This window comes from Channa argus, chromosome 11 (assembly GCF_033026475.1).
Source record: "Channa argus isolate prfri chromosome 11, Channa argus male v1.0, whole genome shotgun sequence".
Classification (NCBI taxonomy): domain Eukaryota; kingdom Metazoa; phylum Chordata; class Actinopteri; order Anabantiformes; family Channidae; genus Channa; species Channa argus.
Window position 1 is genome coordinate 8,069,429 of NC_090207.1, and position 20,969 is coordinate 8,090,397.

Consider the following 20,969-nt stretch of genomic DNA (forward strand, 5'->3'; position numbering starts at 1 on the left):
TTGGCTAACCATAGTGAACAGCTTGTATGAGCTTAAGGTGCTGAGTGCTGTTCACTGATCAACACTTGGCTCAAGTTGTGGTAAGAAGTAATTGCTTTCACAAATGCAGCAAAAACCAGATGTACTATGAGTGTAAACTACAAATGTCTGACTGAAGCCCAAAAAATGCCTACACCGCAGTTGTGACCAGAGGATCTTTGGTGCCTATCATGACATTAAACTAATTCCCTGCTGGAGGATACCATCATTTCAAGGACGTTTTCATGCTGAAGGAAAAAAGCTTGTAAGGCTTAGGTTCCTCCAGTCTATAAAGACACACAAGTCTGACGTTCAGAATTACTGCAGCTTCTGTTGTTACAGCGGGTTGAGGAGGTTATGAAGACAGACTTTTGGTTTGCTTCTGGAAGGTTCTGGCACACTGTGTGATGACTCAGGAAGGAGCAGGGGCTCCTCAGCAGGATAGAAAGAGTAACTTTGATGGCGATGTTATCGGGCAGTGTGGGAGGTATACTTACAGAAATGTGAATTCGATTGCAAAAGTTCCTTCTGAGGAAACTTGTAAGACAAACAGCTGTGAATGTTGTTGAGCTGCTTTGTTTGACGTGACTTTTCTGATGCATTGTGCTTCTTTTAGTCAGTTACACTACTCATCCCACTCAAGCTATGGCGCAGGAAAGGAGGCGCCAACCAATTATTAGCTGAAGATATTGGTATTAATGTCAAGTCCATCATGACTACATAAGAGTAAACCAGATTTCTTACTTTACCACAGGAAGAATAAGAATGGGTACAAGTGGCAGAAAGCAGTTTTTCTTGAAGCGATTTTTGTCTCACCTTCACGGATAGCATGAAGAGGTTAAACATTTAAAGGGAACCAATCCTCATTCAGATTGAAGGGAGCTAGGTAAGCTGCTTTTGGTTTTTGGTTCTAATAAGATACACTGACATCTCTTTGTGAAGGAGTTTTGCATATCCAGCAGAACGAAGTGCCAATGGACAAATATTTGCTAGTGGGGTTTCATCTTCCCCTCAAGCCTGGATGCTAAGTACGAAGTTGTTACCACTATGGTCTAAATCTTTTTTGGTAACCGAAAAGTATTAATTTGTTTGTCATTGCAATAGTCTTCTAATTATTTATAGTTTATTTTATGGTGAAACAATTACTCTAATCAATTATTCAAATTGCAAATGTTTCACCATGGCCTGAACTTTTAAATGCACTAGGCCTAGTGCTTTTGTTAAATTCTTTAGTAATCACAAATGCAAGAAAAGCAAAAGAAGCGACATGAATGATAAACTTAACTTTAACATGAATTTTAACATAACTATTGGCCATCATCAGTAAAGACTGAAAATCTTTTTAATGTGGCAGGATTTTTCAATCTCAGCACTATTTTTGTAATATATGAAATCAGGTGTTCCTTAACTGAGTTAGAAAACACAGGACATGTGTTTTTAAGATGCTTGCTCATTATCCTTTTTATTATTATTAATTAATTTATTAATTAATTGTTTATGAAACATTTTTTAACTCTGGAAAACAGAACCTCATTTTAATGTTTGCCTGTATGTTTTTACCTTTATTGAATATCATATTTTGATTCCAAATCTTGTTCTGAATTGCCATGTAATTTACTTGAGTAATTTAAGAGGGCACGCACTCTATCATAACCCATATTTAACCTGTTTTGCACTTCTAATCACTGGCCAGTGCACAACGCAATTAGTACAAGTGTTTGAAGTAATTCCTTTAACTTTTGTCTGGAAAGGTTTGCCACTCCCCCAGCAGCAAGCCTGTAATAGTTAGAAGATGTCATTCAGTAGTCATAGAGTAGTAGGTCATGTCACCGTGTCCCCCCAGGACAGAATTAGTCACTGCTTGTGGAGGCAGGAACAAAATACAGCACAACTCTGGTACATAGTCAGTCAGTCATTCTCTCGCTCTCTCTCGCTCTCTCTGGCTCGCTCGCTTGCTCGCTCCTCTGCCTTTTCCACGTCTTTTTGAGTATGATGCTATTGCTAGAATTTTCAGCATCACTTTCTATACAATCACAAAATCTCTTGCTCAGACACGCACACACACAAAGAAGGACACGTGCATTGTCTGCAAATGTCTTACAGACAATTTCTGCAAATTGTCTGTAAAATGTATGAAAAATAACTAAGTTGGATGCCTATATAGGACCATCTGCATTTCCTGTAACCTAGACCACCATTGTTGCTGCTCTTCAATGATGTGAATTCTGCAGTAGCAAATGGAAAAATTCAAATAAAAAAAAATCTTTAATGCATTTGTGCCAAACCTATAACACCACCTGAATCAGTTTAACTAATTAGTATGGATTGGTTGTACTTGAGGACAAGCCGCTACAGTCACGGAAACCCAGTAGGCGTATTGATATTTTAAATGGCATCTGCTTACTTTTAGGCCAGTAACACTGGTCTCTTTGTTGGCCCTCATAACGTAGGCAATTAATCCAGTCTGTGAGCTGCCCACACTGTCCTATCAGTCTTAGCGTGTTGTGTCCTCTGCCATCTTTGATCTGTCATTGCATCAGTATCTGGAAGTATTGGCTTTTTGAACTGTTTGCAAACAGTGATGACACGTGAGGCTAGTTAATGTAGATAAAGAAATGAGATGCACAGTGCACGAAGGCCTTTTTTTCACGGTTTTGAAAGGGCCACCATTTGTAATGAATAACTTTTAAAATTGAGTTAGTCAGGATAGAGGAGGAGGCTTAAGTTAATAGTTATGCAGTGGTTTTCATCTTGTCTTAACTTCTATCAATTGCATTTATTTTGTTTAACTTATTACTTATAATAATTATACTTAATATATATTTATATGCACTCTCTTAGTTTTAATTGAACTGATAACAAATATTAAAAGAAATTAATGTAAATTTATAGTAATTTTTTTTTTGCAGTTATAATAGAGCCAATATCAGGCTCGTCTAAATTCGACACAACCACAGGTTATCATCCACAATCAGATGTGCAATTTAGTCTACGTATGGCAGGGTTTTAATTTCTAAAGTCTTAACATAAGACTTCTTATGAAATCTGGTGTAAGTGGCGAGGTACATTATAGTTATTTTACTGGTGGATTGTTTTAATAAAGGCATTTGACAGGGTGTCTAGGTTGCCACACTATTGGTGAACATAGTTATGGGTACAAAGAAATACATAGTTTTCCAAGCATGGTTGTATTCTTTGTAATACCTTTTGTGTGTATAAAGTCACATGGTCATTATGAGTGTCATTATGCCTAATTGTGCATATTATCGTCTGACTCATGGCTGTGTCACTGAAGGCACTTAGTGTTCAGTGACTCATGAGTAATCTTTACTAAAATGAAAAAGAATTTTAGACAAACTGTGAAAGAAAGCGCAAAACTTTGGTTATGAGCTTGGCATACAGTACAGAAGCATAGAAGGGAGCAATCATTCTTGCTTGTCAATAAAGCCAGACCAGCTTCACGTATATTGTGTTAAAATTAAACTCTAAAAAACGGGTGTAAATAGTATGCTTAGTTATCCATTGGAGACTACAGATGTGGAAATATTTAACCTACTTCTAGAACTGCTTTCTGGAGTTTATGTTTGGCCCTCAGCAGGCTCCCACATGATTAGTTAATTTTGAAGAGTTTTCAATGCAATAAGCTATAAATCCTGTCATAAAACAATTTAACACCATTTTACAGAATTAAACAATTACTGTTACTTAATGGGTATATAATCATGTAAAGGATTGAAAGCGAATAGGTTGGCTCTTACATCCAAAGTTACTTCGTATTTTATTTGTTTCATGGTTGTGACGTCACAATTTCTTTGCCAATGACTGCAAATAATTCTTAAAAAACATTAAAAAGTGTTTTGTTACTACATTACACTCTGGTATCCTGAGTTCTGTACTATATATTTAGGAAGTGTGGGAATGTTGTTATTCATATAACCTATTCCCATAGAGCCAAGTTGTTTAATCTACTCTCCTTTCGGCTTATCCCGTGAGTTCGGGGTCGCCACAGCGGATCATTGTCCGCATGTTGATTTGGCACAGTTTTTTTTTTTTTACGCCGGATGCCCTTCCTGACGCAACCCTCCCCAATTTCTACCGGGCTTGGACCGGCACTGCATCGCTGGGGAGGGGGAATGGGCTGTTAGGGGTTCAGGGTCTTGCCCAGGGACACTTCGACATATAGCCAGGGCCGGGGATCGAACCACTCACCCTGTGGTCCGTAAGCAACTGCCTTTTACCAACTGAGCTATAGCCGCATTAGAGCCAAGTTGTTTAATATTAAATGAAAATTACATTAAAAGTGACAAGGCACAGAGTTGGCGATTTACTCCTCAGCTTAGTGTTTTTTACTTGCCTTTGGGAAAAAGCACAATTGAGGATGTGTGGCCCTTTCTAAAACTAGTATGTTCAGCAGTATGCTGGCTGGAAGCATTTCAGCAAGGCTTCAGTGTAAAACCAAGAAAGTGTGAAGATACTGTATGTACACTGTGTCCAGTTTCACTTCTGAAACTCTTTTCAGATCATACTTGTTTTTTTTTTTGTTTTGTTTTTTATAGGTTATCTGAAGTATGTGTGCTTGCACTGTGAATCCTCTTCATTGCTACAACACTGAGAATCTCTGAAGGATATATTATGTGAGAGATATTGAGATTGCTCAGTGTGTTGTTGTCTTCATTGTACTGACATGTGTACAACACAGTTGCAACGTTTTTTGACATAATATGTCATAGGTGAAGTTTTTTCTATTCCCAAAAACTCTTTTTAGGACGGAAACTAGGTTCATCTACAGTACCGAATATCACCAGATAAACTAAACAGAAATTTTCAGCTTGTCAGGACCCCAAGTGTCATCATGAGTAATGCAGGCTTTGCCAGTCTTTTTTTGCACGACCCAAAAATCTTTTGTTTACATACCTACTATGCAATGTATCTTTGTATTATTCTTTAGAATTCCCGTTGCATTTCCCCCCCCAATACAAGTGATTGTAAGGGTTTGTGCACATTGCTTTCAGAGATTTAGGGGGCCAATAGAATCGCTTGCTTCATACCAGCTTTGCACTGTTCACTGGGCCATCATCAGGTTGAGTGATTAAACCTTTACAAATACACATGTATTCTCTCAAATACATCAAATAAAGATGTACTTCTCTCAAATGTACACAATTGCACATTTGAGAGAAGTTAAATGTTTGTTTTTTAACTATCAAGTCTGAACTGTAATAAGTAGTGATAAATAATAATTCCTTTAGATATCCTTGAGTTATACTACAGCAATTATTAAGTTTACTTTGAACAAATTAAAAATAACTGTTCCAATGAGAATAACATTCGATCTTCATAACAGTTTGTTCTGGAATACTCAGTATGGTTACATCCCTAGTGATCCCCTCGAAATATTTAAAGGATTTAAGCATGTCTAAATGTTTACTATACAGATCACTCTAAATTAAAACAAGAAGTCGTGCATAAGGTTTTGTATATACAATATGTGATGCATGGACACAATGCCACTGGTCTTGCCACTATTTCCCCTTCAATCCCCCAACTCAAGCACCTCTTATATAGGCCTTTGGTTTTATAGACACCCAGTGGCATTAGGCACTGACTTTACTGCCGTTGTTTTCCAGGGCTATGCGACCAACATTAGGGTAACATATACAATATGTGGAATATCCAGGAGGAGAAACTTTATTCTAAAGTAAAATAAAGTTAAAATTAAATTGGAAAGATTTTACACAATAGTAGTTGTGTGCAAAAACTATGTATAGCTAGTTTACAGCTGTAATTGAGATAGTAAATCATTAGAATGGAATTTGCATATAATGACATACCGTAAAAGGTAAAGGAAAGCTTAGTTGCTTATTGCTTAAACATCTTAGCAAAGTGACTTATGTCCCATGTCAAGTTTAAAACATCCTATATGTAAATATGCGGGCAAAATTTGCTTCAGACAACCATTATATGGTATCTAATGTTACAGTAGTAGGATTGATGGAAGTCTGCAGAGGAAACCAACTAGTGTGTCTGTCACCAGAGGTCTGTAGATGATCTAGATTGTAAAATTAGATTAGACCCCCAGATGAATGAAATTATGCATTGTTGCAGCATTTTATTGGAGCATGTGTTGAATTTTGCAAACGTCCTGCGACAGACCTCTCACTCCTGCAACGAGTTTCCATCTGAACTCTGTAAATCTCCAAAGACAGCAGCTGCAGGTTCTTGCTTCTTGTAAATGTTTGACAGGCACCACCCATGAAACAAGCCCAAATTTAGTTGGTCTGAATTCTACTGGCAGCTCTTCTGGCGATGACACTATACACAAATGACGTCTCCATGTTGGCCTTCTTCTCACAGCAACCACTCTGTTGACAGAACAAGGTGGCTCATTTCCTTAACACACACACATGCTTGCATTTGCTAGTGCTGTTTTCAGGGGCAGTCGTTGTTTACGGTGTCACATTAGTGACTTAGGGTGTTTCTCACACTGCTAGAGCAAGGGGTGAGGGGAGGTGGCGATATGGTAATACAGCTCAGTGGGCCTGTTAAGGTCTCTGTGCTGGTGCAAGTGTTTTTCAGGAGCAGGCAGAGTCTGGGGAAGGTTGAGGAAAATGTGGGGCAAAATTCCTTGTTGACATCAATCTCCTGCCATTGGGGGGCCCAAGGAAGCCGGGGAGGAGTTGAGGGGAGGTCACCCTGTTGATATAACACCTTAACAAAGCAGGTCTGTTTGGATGGCTGGGCCTAATGGACTGCGTCCACGAGGGCTCTTGTTTTAGAAAATCCTGTCAATGACAGAGGTAGAAGTCTTTTGGGTTCTATTGGTGCTTGTGTTATCTGCAAAGGAGATAAAAGACAGCATGAAACTGATGATACACTGCATGAAGAGTGGAAAAAAACAATGGAACCTGGGAAAATGGGAGGAAAACACAGAAGGGCTCTTCTTCTTTTCCTTTGGGCAGGTCCCTTTCAGGGGTCACCACAGTGAATGTGCCTCCATCTAACCCTGTCCTCTGCATCCTCTTCTCTCACACCAACTAACTTCATGTCCTCTCTCACTACATCCAGAAATATCCTCTTTGTTCTTCCTCTAGACCTCCTGCCTGGCAGCTCCAACCTCAGCATCCTTCTACCAATATATTCACAGTTTCTCCTCTGAACATGTCCAAACCACCTCAATCTGGCCTCTGACTATATCTCCAAAACATTTAACATGAGCTGTCCCTCTGATGTCCTCATTCCTGATCCTGTCCATCCTCGTCACTCCCAAAGAGAACCTCAACATCTTAAGCTCTGCTATCTCCAGCTCTGCTTCCTGTCTCTTCTTCAGTCTTCAGACAGCCATTGTCTCCAAACATCGCTGGTCTCCGCTCTGTCTTGTACGCTTTTCCTTTGATTCTTGCTAAAATCTTGAACACCTTTTCTTTCATTCGAAAAGATGGAGATACCAAAAAAGGCATAGATTGTAGAAAAAGAGGGAGGAATGCTTTATCCCTAACCTTAAAAACCATGATGACATCTCCCCTAAAACTGAGGACAGAAGCACTCAAACATTGTGGCCAAAGTCCCCAATTGACTGAATGGGATATGCACTCAATTTTCTCTTTCTTTCAGTCCCACTCACTCACAAAAACACTCCAACTGAAGTCATTTCAGACCTGACAAGTCCATTTATGCTTTAGTCCATAGTGAGGAAAACAATGCCTGGTATGAATTGGTGCACATATGTTTTCATTGTACCAAATCTGGATGTGATATTGCTTGTGCATTGTGACAAAGTTACACCACACAGACAGGCAGCTACTCAAATGCGTCATACACTTGTGGGGTGCTCTCTTAACCTCACCTGTGATTTACAGACTGTTGGCTTCAATTGTTATTTTGTGTTTTTAAAAATGGTTCAATCTCTTGTTGTCTCAATTTCCGGAAAATCTAGACGACTGTACCCAGAAGCCAAATGGAGACACTGACAGATTTTCACCTCACCAACCAGCACGGAAACAATCCTTAATCATCAATTTGCCATGTTTTGACAGAAACAGACAGGCAGACGCACACATACACTCAGACACATTTGAGTACATTGACGCAGACATTGTTTCATTTGTGCCATGTTTTCTGCCTTCAGCTGATCCTAGAGAGAATGATTTTTCTCACAAAAACAATATTTTCTCTTGGTTGCTGTTGACACAGTCACAAGCCAAACCGAGAATGTCTCCTCAATTGTTGTAAAGACCTGCATCAACAAGCATTTCTTGTTGTTGTTCTGCAGTATGTTAAGTAAAACACACCTCAGAGGTTGAATTCTACTCTAAACCACTTTCCCACAAACTTCCCTTACCACAAGTTTTCACAGCACAATTGCTGAACAATAAATTATCATTATCCGTTCAATTCCTTTTGTAAACAGATCTGCATTTTGGCAGTGCAGTTCGTAAATGACTACATGCTTTTTCGTTTTGTTTTGTAGCGCTGTGTGAAGATGCCACTCTGTGTGCTGCTGTTGTAGCCTTTTGCATTCAATCTAACATGTTTGCATCTACGTTCTACATTGTAACACTTACACACTGTGTATGTATTAGTGTGTCACAGAGCCACACTTACACACACTGAGAGGGGGTGATAGACAGTTAACGAAAGCATTGCACACATCCTGAAATGCCATCTGATGAGTGGTGAAGTGAGACTTTGCATCTGTACTGCATAGATCAAATCACAGTGGGCAAGTTGCCTTGAATTTAACCCTTTGTTTTTATCTTTAAATTCCTTATTTACTATACCACCACATACATTATTTTTTTCAGATTCTCTACACTACACTTGTATTTTTTCTGACACAAATCTCTTTCCAGAATATTTATCTGCAACAGTTGCCTGACTCTGAAAAGTTTGGTGACAATTAATACAATTCCATAACTTGTTTTTCTAGTGTACTGTATGTGTAGCATTATGCATCAGATGTATCCACAGAGTAATTTGTTTAGGGTCTGAATATCTGCGTATAATTATTTTAGGATTTCTTTCCATGTGCTCCTTTCGTTCCTCTCCCTTTTAAACTCGGATTGAAATAAGCTTGTTTTTACCTTTGAAAACTTGGAAACTACCTATAGCTCATTGAAAGGGATGTTTTCTGTGGAAAACAACCTCACCAACCCCACAACTGAATGGGTTTCTCCACAGCCAGTTCTGTTCTCCTGTGGTCCAGAGGAATGTGGATCACACAATGATGGAAAACCCACGACCAACAAATTTTTCTTTTCATGTGAGAGGTCTCATTTCACCATGGGCTATGTACCCCCTCTGAATTTACCACAATAGAATCAGAGCACTTGCATTGAAAGAGTGATGATTGCTGTATAACAAATCTGGACGGATGTGACTTTAAATGCATTTTAAATTTGACTTGTCAAATACTTTTTCTGTTGCTTGCTAATTTTACAATCTAGTAATAGACATCATAGAATGGACAACACATATTTATTTTATCAGATGGTATTTTGTTGTGTTGTTCGCACCTATTTTTTGATCAGAGTCTTGAAAATTTGTAAACTTTGAGATCAAAGTAAAATTGTCTCTATTCTCCAATTTTTGAGAATAATTAATGGAGATGTCCTGATCAGTGGTTGGTGGAACTGTCAGTGACAGCAATAGGTGAGGCCACCACCACAGATTAGGAGCATGATTGGGTCATGGTGAAGGGAAGTAATTGTTAGCCAGTTTTTTTGTCTCTATTATCATGCTTCCTGAAATAAAGTGGGAGGGTTGGGGGGCACGGGGGGCTGTGCCTCCTTGTCTGTTTGATCATTGATCTCCATGACCCCATTTGAAAGGTCTTAATCTCTCAGTTGACCTCCTTAAGGATTTTCTGAGGAAGGGTGATGGGGTGGATGTTGACTGGGAACTAACTAGAGAGTGAGGATGCTTCTGGGAAAGCAATGGGGGTGTTTTTCCACTTGAGTGGAGATATAGGGATGTTTTAAGCTTGGAACATGAGTGTGCTGACTCACAACTGTATGCAAATCTGATATGAACTACAGTACATACTGCTTTTATTTTCCTAACCACAGAAACTCATACCTCCATTAAATTTCACCTTTAATGTTTATACAGGATTATCTCACCAAGCTCAAGGAGTTACAGACCAGGTTTTGTTGACTAGCATAAGCTTGCTTTTCTGTTTTTGTTGCACAATACCTAGTACAGTATAAACTGACCTTCATCACATTGTTTATGTAGTAGTACTACTAGTAGTAGTAGTAGTCCAACTTTTTTTTAAGAAATATTTTTTTTTTGTCTGTATGAAATGTTATTTTATAAAGGTTAAAAACATTCAAGATCTTCAAACTACTTTTCTGAAAACTGTATCTTGTTTATAACCAGAAGCCCTTTTGTTTAGCCCTGTCCATGCCATGAACAGCAACACAAACTAAGGCAAGTTCTTTTGATGTGAGTTTAACATGTTTTGAAATGTCAATTCTAACATGTTTAACCGTCCAGGTTCCACAAACCTGTTTTATTCTTTCTGTGCACGTTTGCTGCATGTGGGACTAACTGTAGTTGAAATTTGGGTTACATTTGTTTCTGGGAGGCAAAATAACATTGCAGTGGCAAAACAAAACCAGCGTGTTTTGTTGTTGTTTGTTGGAGCTTTGAAAGATGTTCTTCAAAGATTTTTTGTCCTTGATCACATCTAAAAGTCCTCTTGCACTCTTCTTCCTCCTCATGTTTGGAACCTGCATGAGCAGTACCAGGTGTGTTTCTGAGATTACTGCTTAATTATACAACAAAAAACAAAAACGGCAGAATCGCAAATTTCGATGTTCTCACGACACAATGTGGATCCGTCTCAAACAGCTTAAACAGTGAGCAAAGGACAATCAACATTTATAGCAGTGCACTTTGTACACACTCTTTCCTCTACCAAACATTTAATGAGGTCATTGTTTGTAACTTATTTCCCAAGCTTTCCTTAGTTTAAGTTCATTTGAGCAGATTAACATCCAAAACACCCAAGGGTTGGAGCAACCACTGATTCAGCTGGTCCATTTGATTTGATTACAGGAAATAATTCACACAGTGTTGTTTTGGAACCCGTTTTGTGCATGACTTCTGAGAAAAGATTGAATTTTGCAGCCTCCTTTCTTTGATTTTTATTTAGATGACATAAATCAAGGTTTCGCAATACAGTTAACTGAGGTCACTATGTTTACATTTCTTTGTAACTGCTCTTTCCCCATGCAATTAATGTCTAAGAAGGTGTTCTGTTGCACTCTTTATTTTGAGGCTTTCATGTGGATTGCAAACATCTACCTGTTTTCTGAGAAGAGACACCATGACAGGAAGAGCAAAGAGCAGAGATGGGAATGTTTTCATTTGAGTGTCTTTGGCATTCAGGCAAGATAATTAAGTCGCTCTTTTAAGGTCTCTTTTTCGAGACCTCCAGATGGGCCTGAGTGTTGTGAGACAAGGTGTGACGCTCCAACACGCCCATCGATGAGCAGCTGTGCGGATGTGTTCATTTATACACACATGCAAGCAGTTGTGTTTTACATCAGCAAACCTTTGTGCCATAATCTCTCTGTATTGTTGTCACACTCCCACACACCATGGCGTTGTGTGGTCAATTCACGGCTCACCCTCAGGAATGCAGCTGCACTCTGACTGCACATACACAGACACTGTGATCTCCCTCTCCTTTACTGTCCTCAGGTGGAAAGGTTTTAAAAAAAATGAAAAAAAGAAAAGGAACTTGGTCAAGATCCCTGAGAAGGAAACCATAAAGAATGGATTTAATGTGAAGAGGAAAACCACAGTGCTAGGTGAAATGTGATAATGACAGACGGAGCACTTCCTGGCTTCTTGTTTTGAGCGGAGATAGTGATCTCAAGCACTGTTACCTAAGAGTATAGCCTAACTCAGTATAGCCAGGCATAGACATTACACAGATGACACTAAGGAAAAGCGAGTGGAATCTTGATAAGCAATCTTATCAAACTGGTCTGTGCTGACTAAGTAATAACAACTCCAGTCATTTTAATACAGTGTGACATTTCATTTTAAGCAATATGGTTGTTTTTTTGTTTGTTTGTTTGTTTGTTTTGGGGGGGGGGATTTTAGCACTGGGTGAGTTACCAACATATTCAGATGTGACCAGACTATCAATATATTTAACCAACCTGTACCATCATCAATATCATCCTTCATGCTTATAATTGATTGGAGCATTTCTGATGTCTACCTGTAAATCTTTCTCTAGAGCTCAGTGTCATGCTTAAGGACCCTTCTTGTGCAGTCCAGCACCACTACTGTACATAGTGCACTGTGATGTTGTACTGATTTATTAGGTCAACAGGGTTGTCTTCAACCAATGTTTACAAATTTACATCCAGCCATTGACAGGACTCTATAAGTTCTACTACCGATACTAAGGCTAAGTTTGTTGGCCTCCATCACATTGCTGCTACTGTATTGTTTTCCAAGCTGATTTCCCAGGTAAACAGTACACACATACGGTAGACAACACTTACATTAATGTTCTGCTCTCTGTCCAAAGCCTCTGTGTTTTAGCGTCTGCATTCTTTCATGGCACAACCACCTCCAGATGTTATCCTCCTATAGTGTACGTTATTTCTGAAAAGCCAGGGAACCCTTCTTTGGGTTGGATTTCCCCCTATAAAGCTACTTTATTTGCAAATGTTTTTCATCTCTTCAAAGGACCCTGACATGGGAGCCCCTCAGCAGAGCATTCTGGATAAAACATTAAGGGAGCCAGGAATCTCAAACTCTCTCTGGCTTAAAAAAGACACTTGCAATTTTAGAATACGCATAAAAGCAAACTAGATAAAAATCTAACAAGACTATTGCATACTTGAATGTTCTTTGAAACGTCTGTTGTTTTACTTTAGAGTGGTGCAGTTACAGTAATGACTGCTTGATCTCTCATTGAGGTTTTAGACCATGTACGTACGTATTGCATCACAATCTGCCATCATAGTTACCACATGTAATGGCAGACATGACTGATCTGCAGACCTGTCAGGTACCATCAGTGCAAGCTGGTGCCATGTGACACCCCAGCGGCTTGTTAAAAGGTAATTGTGCTAATTGGCGAGCACCAATCCTGTAACAAGGCTTTGAGGGGGAACCCACCGACAAAGATGAAAGCACTCAGACTTGTCTTGTGTCAAGGACTTGTGGGTAATAGGCACGTCCAATGACCTGCAGGCCTGGTGGGTAAGACCACAGTGTTGTGACCAGTCTGTTAGGGTAACGAGAGCTCTTTCCAGACATCAGTATATAAAGTTTAAGATACTATACAATATTAGAGCTTGTTTCTGAAATTAGAAATTACTCCCTTTACTTAAAACGTGTATTAAATGAAGGGGTTTTTTTTTGTGTGTGTGTTTTGGTTTTTGCAGGTTTCTAAATTTGTTTTGGAAATAATTTTGCCGCTTGTTATTTGTTCTTAGCTATAGCTATAGCTAGTCTCTGGGTATACGACAAGCCTGACCAGTGACATGGAGTTAACTGAAATGTAGTCTGACAAACTCTTGTGTAGAGTTTAACAAGAAAGAAAGACATTTTCAAATGGAGTTTATCAGCTAATTAGATTGATGAGCTTTAAACTTGGATGATTTTAATTGTAGTGCATTCATATTGACTATTAATGGTTTCAAAATCATAACTGATTTGAGATTCACATGCCTCATGTGCATCCAGATTTCTCTGTATTCAGTCAACTTACAGTTGCACAGTGTATATCTAACTGAAGCCAAAGTTTCATGAATGTATTGTAGCATGGTAAGTGGTTTCCTTATTCAAAGTTTGTTCTTAAGTTCATCTTAACAATAGGTACATTAGGTGAGCTGAAACAGTTTTTTTAAATTAAATATCAACACTTATATCAAGCTACTTGAATGCTTTAACTTCCCAAGCCAGCATGCAAATTTACACTTAACTGCATTACTTTCTGTCTCATCTATTCCTTTTAACCCTACAGATATTCAGAGGACAGATTAGCCTTGACTTTCCGTTAGGGGGCAGCCCAGAACCCAAAGAGTATTACTTCCCACAGTTGGGATGACTTACATGGAAATCATGGAGTTCAGTGTTGCTTGTTGTTGGTTGTAAATGAACTCTATATTATCTGAACAATGTAGCTGTGTGTCTTGAGTGTGTGTTTTTAGTCTATCTTGTGTATTAATTTAACATCTTTTGCAATGTAGGTGACATTTTACTCCAAGTTACAGTAGTATGCTGGTATTTAGCCAGAGGGTTTTGCAATCTTAAGTAATAATACTGTGGCTTACTGAACATTACTGTATTTGATCACAGGTTTAAAAAACCTCAACTGTCAGTGATCTGAAGTTTTTGGTATCTGTATTTGAAGATTTAATTAAATTTTGAATCTGAGTGATTGAAATGTATTTTACTAGTTTGCTTTATACCATAATCAAATGTGAAATGCAATATTACCTAATTATAACATTTTTGTTTCTGCATTCCTGGATTAAATGATGTCTGGAACTTGATACGTTCATATTACTTTGCTGCTTAGTACTAAAATTAGGACATTTCGTTCAGCTTGAATGTAACAATCAGTGAGGAGCATTAGTTTTCGATTGCCATATGCTGAATTGAAAATAAACCCACCTCCCCCTTTGACTTTGTAACACCTGTGACAGCTAATGTTGAAGGGGTTAAACTGTGTGTGCCAGAAATTAAATGAATGCACAGAATACTTGGCAAGGTCCTCTTCCCCAGTGCAGTGTAGCTACATGAACATGTAAACTGTCTGAGTTTTGCAGACATGGCTGCAGGGCAGAGGGAATTACACTGTCACACAGAGGATATAGAGCTGCCGTGATATCCTCTTGGCACATAGTTGAAGGCCATCCAGGTGGAAATTGGTATGCTCTGCCAGGAGGGAGGTTAGGAGTGAGGTAGTTACATGGGAGGTGCTAATCTGCATCAGCAAGCATTGTCTTTCATGTAAACAGTATATGACTTTAACTGTATTAGCTGTCAAAGAGAGAAGAGGTGGTGTTGGGTGTGGAAATAAGCAGATGTTAATGTGTGTGTGTGTGGTTTTGCACACCTGTACATTGTTAAGATTCATAAAGTTGTGTGCACATCTGTCAATACCGTAATTATATCACACATCAAAGAAAAAATTTCATTTACTGGCATTTTTTATCACTTAAATGTGACAAATCCACATATCCAATTTAAATGTAGTCATTTGGCTTTTATCATTTTACAACTTAGGTACAAAGCAAGCAAAAAAAATAAGTCAAAGAGAAAACATTAAAGCAAAGTGCTGTGAGAAGAATTATTTTTGTTTCATGAGACGCAAGTGCAAGATAAGTTCATGTGCTAGTGCACTCACAATATTCACAAAATGGTCTTCAACAGTTTTTTAAATACTGGGACTGAGGATGCTTAGTGTGAAGGGTTTGCAGCTTGTTCCACCATTGTGGGACCACTGAGCAGAAGAGCTCTGTTATCCACTGTCAGAACTTACTGGGTGGGTATGTGCACTGCTGTTTTAGTAGCTCTCTTCACTAGTTGCTGAGAGGTGTCATGTTGCATATCTCTGTATTTCTAATTCAACATAAAATAATGGCAGTGCGTTTTTCTATAATCGGATTTAACTTCAACAGATTTAGTTGAAGACCTGCTAAAGTGTCAAGTCCAAGCAGATTATACATCAGCTCCAGTATACTGCTTCAGATTTTAAAGTTGCTATCAGCATTTACTGGATATGAGAACAAGGGTAATGGAGAAATACACAGACACCTTGTTACACTGCTAGCATCTCTAAATTAAGAGCTAAAGCCCTCAACACTAAAGGCTGTAGTATTGCATGGTGTAAACTGAAACTGGAAGTTCCAAATTTAAAAAACCCGGATAAATAATGTTTTAATATTATCTTGGCTTGAGATTTTCCAATAATATAAAGAGTCTGTTCTTCATGTGGTCTTAAAAGATGGTTTAGTTGTGTATGCAAACTCCGTCAAATTTAGACCTGCCTCCTTCAGTCGAAGTTACTATGGTTCAGGTTACATGTTTCCTTTCCTTAAGGACGTTTTTGTTTTTTCAGCCAGTCAAAAGAGCAACCTAATCAAGTTTCTATAAATACTATTTGCTGAGTTCAGTGTCTAAAGAATATCCAGGATATTTAATAAAGACTTGTGTTGAGTATTAAAAGTGAACACCTGTTAATGTAACCAGCCTGAATCATTTCAATAAACAAATGAGAGCGATTAACAGTGTATCCTTTTGATTTACCTGTTTATAATTTGCAAAAAGCACCCAATGCACATAATTTCTAAAATGGACAAAACAAAATACCAGAACAATAGTGGATCATGTTCTCACATTCTCATGTCTTACCTTAAGCTTGTAAATGGCAATAGCCACTTTGTCTGTAGACACACTGCAAGGCGGCTGAATGACTCTGGAAAATGTCTACCAAAAATGGAAATGTTACCAACAGAATTTAGAAACCAGGTGTCTTGAGCACCACAAGCCTGCCCGGAAATGATTAAAGCTACAGCATTATCTCAGACATTCTCTGAGCGAGATAACATATCACACTAAAGGGGTTACTGACCATACTGACTGTAGCTTTTTACACACTCACTGTAGGTGATGTTCTAGTTGTCTAATCATTTCCAGTCGGTGAATAGGTCGGAAAGTGTTGGGTTTTTTTTAAAATTACGAATAATTAGAAATCATCTTATATTCAGAAAGTATTTTACTGGGGTCTACTTGCAAGTGTTTTTTGTTTTTATCTGGCCAGTACACATGAACCAAGTATACTCTTAGGACAAAAATGTCGTCTGGATATTCTATATGTGTAATAATTAATCCAACCACACAGCGTTGTCTTTATGCACATTATTTATATATTGTGTTGTCTGCATTATGATCATGTCTCGGTTTTCATGCAGACCCAAGAAAAAAGGTGAACGTGGAGGTGTTGGTCTGGACAAGAATAGACAAGGCAAATGTAGGAACATTAGATAATGATACAATTCTGTCTTTTTTACTTTTTATTTTTCAGCTTTGTAAGGCTCATAGAAGGAAACATAATCTATTACATTTATGCACAACGCTGGTGTATTTTATTTGTGTTTAACTACTTGGTCTGATATTTAGTGTTCTCAAAGAGAGTTTGAGGTCCTGACTTCATTATTTTAGTTCCTTGAACTATTTGGACCAAAAGGTCCATAATATAGACGATCTGAACAGCTGACAACAGAAGGTGACCTCCAACCTCAGCAGTCTTCTTTTCTCCTAAACTGCTCCTTAAAGTCAGCCAGCATCAATCTTTTTTTCCTAAGTCACTCCCACATTCATCTTGAGGCGTAACTTTCACTGTTAGTAGTGCCTGCTGCACTGGTTTGTGCCCCAATCGCGCCAGATGACAGACGAGTCTCCTGGGCTGTCTGAGGCACATGAGGCACTCTTCCTCAGCTTCCTGTGATCAGTATTACACCCTCAAACTGCTTTAGAGCAAAAGATGACAGAAAAATACTATGGCAATATTCTCCTAACAATACATTTAAGACTCAATAGCTTCACTACACGTTAACGCCATTGATTAACAGTCACTTTTATTCACAAAATATCAACAAAAAACCTTTTGATGTTAAGAGCAGGAGCAGCTATACAGTTTAAATACCAAGTGGAAGCAACACGTTAGAACGTGTCCTCATCACAATTGTTCCTCTTTCATTTTGTAACGCATTCCAAGATTTTGTCCAGAAGATAGTGCACTGTATATGAGGCCTATCATTTGTTTTAGGTTGTGACTTCCACCAAGTGTGTCCATTTTTTCTTCTACAAACTTTCCCCTTTGGGAACAGTTCAATCCTGTCTGTTGGAGCTGTGAGTGGTGTGAGCCATGCAACCCTGCCACCCTGCTCCAGTGTCCTTGTCTGTCCCTGTCTGGCCTGCCTACCCCTCCACCTCCCTCCTGCGGTGTCCTTTCTGAGGGCCAGCTCCTCTGAACCCAAACAACAGTTCCATTTGTTCTGCCAGGGCTGGGAATGCACTCAGCCATCTTTAGCTGTGTTTCTGCCAGCCCCACTGGATGCCAAACCTGAGGACCTTACTCATATGCCAGCCCCTTTCTTTCTTTTGGTTTCTTTCACTCTGTCTGCCTGAGTTTGTGACAATGCCATTGCTTAAGTCAGTAGTGAAGGGGCCATTTGTGTGGCTATGTGATAGTGATTTTTTTTGATAGTGATTAAGTTTTGCACTGTATATATTAAATTTGATGAGAAAATAAAGAATGCATATTAGTGCATTTCAGTGCAGTGAATAAACAATTGGAAAAATCTGATCAGCCCAGAAGAAGTAGATAACAAATGTTGTATTTAATGTCATTAGACTGAAATGTACAAAACCCCAATGTGGTTGTTGACATAACGCTCAATCTTCACAAAATGACACATTTTCAACCTCTCTAAGAAAAGGTGTCACCTTTTCAGAATTTTACCAATACAAATTTTTACCATGACGTTGTTTCGGTTTGTTGCTGGTCCGTCTTAATTGCTTGCATCACTTTTTATCGCTAATGCAGACTTTTTATTTGGTACTTGTTGTTTTTATATTTAAATTGGATTTCCATATATTGCTTGCTGTGCAAGGCTTTCATCATGTACTGTACGTTCAAATTAATGATTTGGAAGATTCTTTTTCCAAAGCATCTCACAATTGAGAGACAACCTTGTCTACATTCTGAGTCACAGCCACTGCATCGCTCAAACAAGCCAAGAAACAAGCAATGAATATATTTTTTCTGCTATTTGCCTTCAGCAGCCACTGTTTGGAGACAAATAGGCCATGGACAAGGTCCAAATGCCTCATTGCCCAACACTCCTCTATCACCGTTGTGTACGAGATGGCTGAGTGAATATATGTAAACACTGTATTGGGTCCCAGCTCTGCTCACAGTGCACTACTATTGTGGAGCTCCTCAGACAGCTCTTGAAGGACTTAAGAAAACTCAAGTCACCAGTAGCAATCAGTCAGTCTCAGAGATCCAGTTGTAACCATCACTTAAAAAATTCCTGATGCTAAATATTCAAACAGACAAAGTACTGGGCAGACGCTATGGAAAAAGAGCAAATGTTAGATTGTATCCTGTTTAATTTGAGCAAGGGTATTTAACCACTGTTTAATACTTTTTACACTAGGTTGGATTGCATTAACTTATTACTTGTGTGATCTTAGAACCAATGATCTTTATTTGGATTATAGAGAGAGATTTGTTTTTTGTGAAAGAAAAATCCCTATAGTACTAAAGACTTTTTCTAAATGTGATATACATCAGAATTTAACTGAAGGCTTGCTATGGCATCTCTGTCAATTTGACAAGCTGGAAAGCAGAGAAAGTGGGAGAAAAGGAATGGTTAGGGAGGGTTTCCCTGGCTGAGTGAAGTGAGAGAAGAAAAGGGAGTAATCTGCTCTGTCTGGTACATTACCCATGAATGAGGCCTGAGCTCGTCAGGGGACTCATAGAGGATGCACTCTGGCCTAAGGACACAAAGAGAGGGCATGGCCAGTCACTTTGTAGCACTTAAATTCACCGCTCCAGCTTCCATACATCCTTCACTTCAGTCACTTCTGTGTTTCTTTGTTTTGTTTTGTCATTTTGGACTTGCATGACTTCCTTAAAGTGTGTGATATTGCAATGCTCGTACACATGAACCTAAATCAAGATAAGGCTGGGGGTATGTTTCAACAACTCTTCTTGTGACCCCAGCAGCCCCTTAATATCAACATTACATCTTAAGCATCTTTTAAAAAACAAAACAAATTTAACAAATTCAACCTATCCTACTTTTAAACAAAAGTAATGTAATTAAAATTAGATACACATATACCATACAAACAAATAATATATAGAAAATGTTTCTTTTTATTTTTTAATCTCTCTTTCTGCTGTCCCTGAAGAACTTATAGTGGGCAAACACCTTGTAAACAACTGGCCATTTGACCCTCATGCCCCTCTCTCCACTTATAGAACCAAGTGGCCCCTTAATGGGGATGGCCCGGCTGGCATGGATGTGTCCAGACTTGTCGTATGGGCTTTTGCCACCCAACCCCCTTTAACAACAGGGGCCCTCCCATGAATCATGGAGATGTCTTAGAAGGGATATACTCATCTGTCAAGAACATTGGACATTAATATTCTCTCGGCCGTATTCTTGACAACAGTTACCATGTAGGAAATCTGATTATAGCCTCGTACTAGGTGTTCATAGCTTTTTCTGTGGTGATGATGTCACAAACAGAAGAGATGTCCATGACCTCAGGGCAGCAGGTTTATGTGCCTGCCTTAATCTAGGGCTCCAGCAGGGGCTGCAATAATCTATATATGCATTATAATTCAATCACATGCAGATGGTACTGACTCAAACTACAGTACTGTACCTAAAAATTCACCTGAATGTCCAAAAAAAGACTGATAATGTTAGTGATGAAAGATCAGCTGTAATTATGTGTAGATGTTATAAAAGACTGTTGGGAGAAATATCCACAGATTACTTTTACTGTATATCTTTCACGTTAGAAAAACTCACAAATGCACATGATTTCACAATTTAGCTAAATGATCAAAAATGGTTTGGCACTTCATAGTCAATGTGAGTTTGCTTTGGCAAATTAGCTTATTGGACATTAGTATATTTCCCATAATATTTCAGTAATAAGGTAGCAAAGCAATGATTCGTGCTGCATTTGTTTGGCATTGCTTTTATGCACCACTACAGTAGCATCCCTAAATGATTTGCTAATTTACAAGAAGATAATCCAAAGACCTGCTGTGGTGACATTGCTGCAATCTGCATTTAACTTGTTTTCATTTAGGCAGTGGGAAAGTGTTGAAGTACAGTTTGGGGATGCAAAACATAAAAATGCGGTTGGGTTCATTTTCAGGC

At 38.6% G+C, this 20,969-nt stretch overlaps 1 protein-coding gene across 3 annotated transcripts in view; it reads left to right on the forward strand.

The window, feature by feature from the left end:
• Positions 1 to 20,969, forward strand: part of LOC137136714 (ADP-ribosylation factor-like protein 15) — an 85,196-nt gene that overhangs the window by 42,598 nt on the left and 21,629 nt on the right. The window lies entirely within an intron of this gene.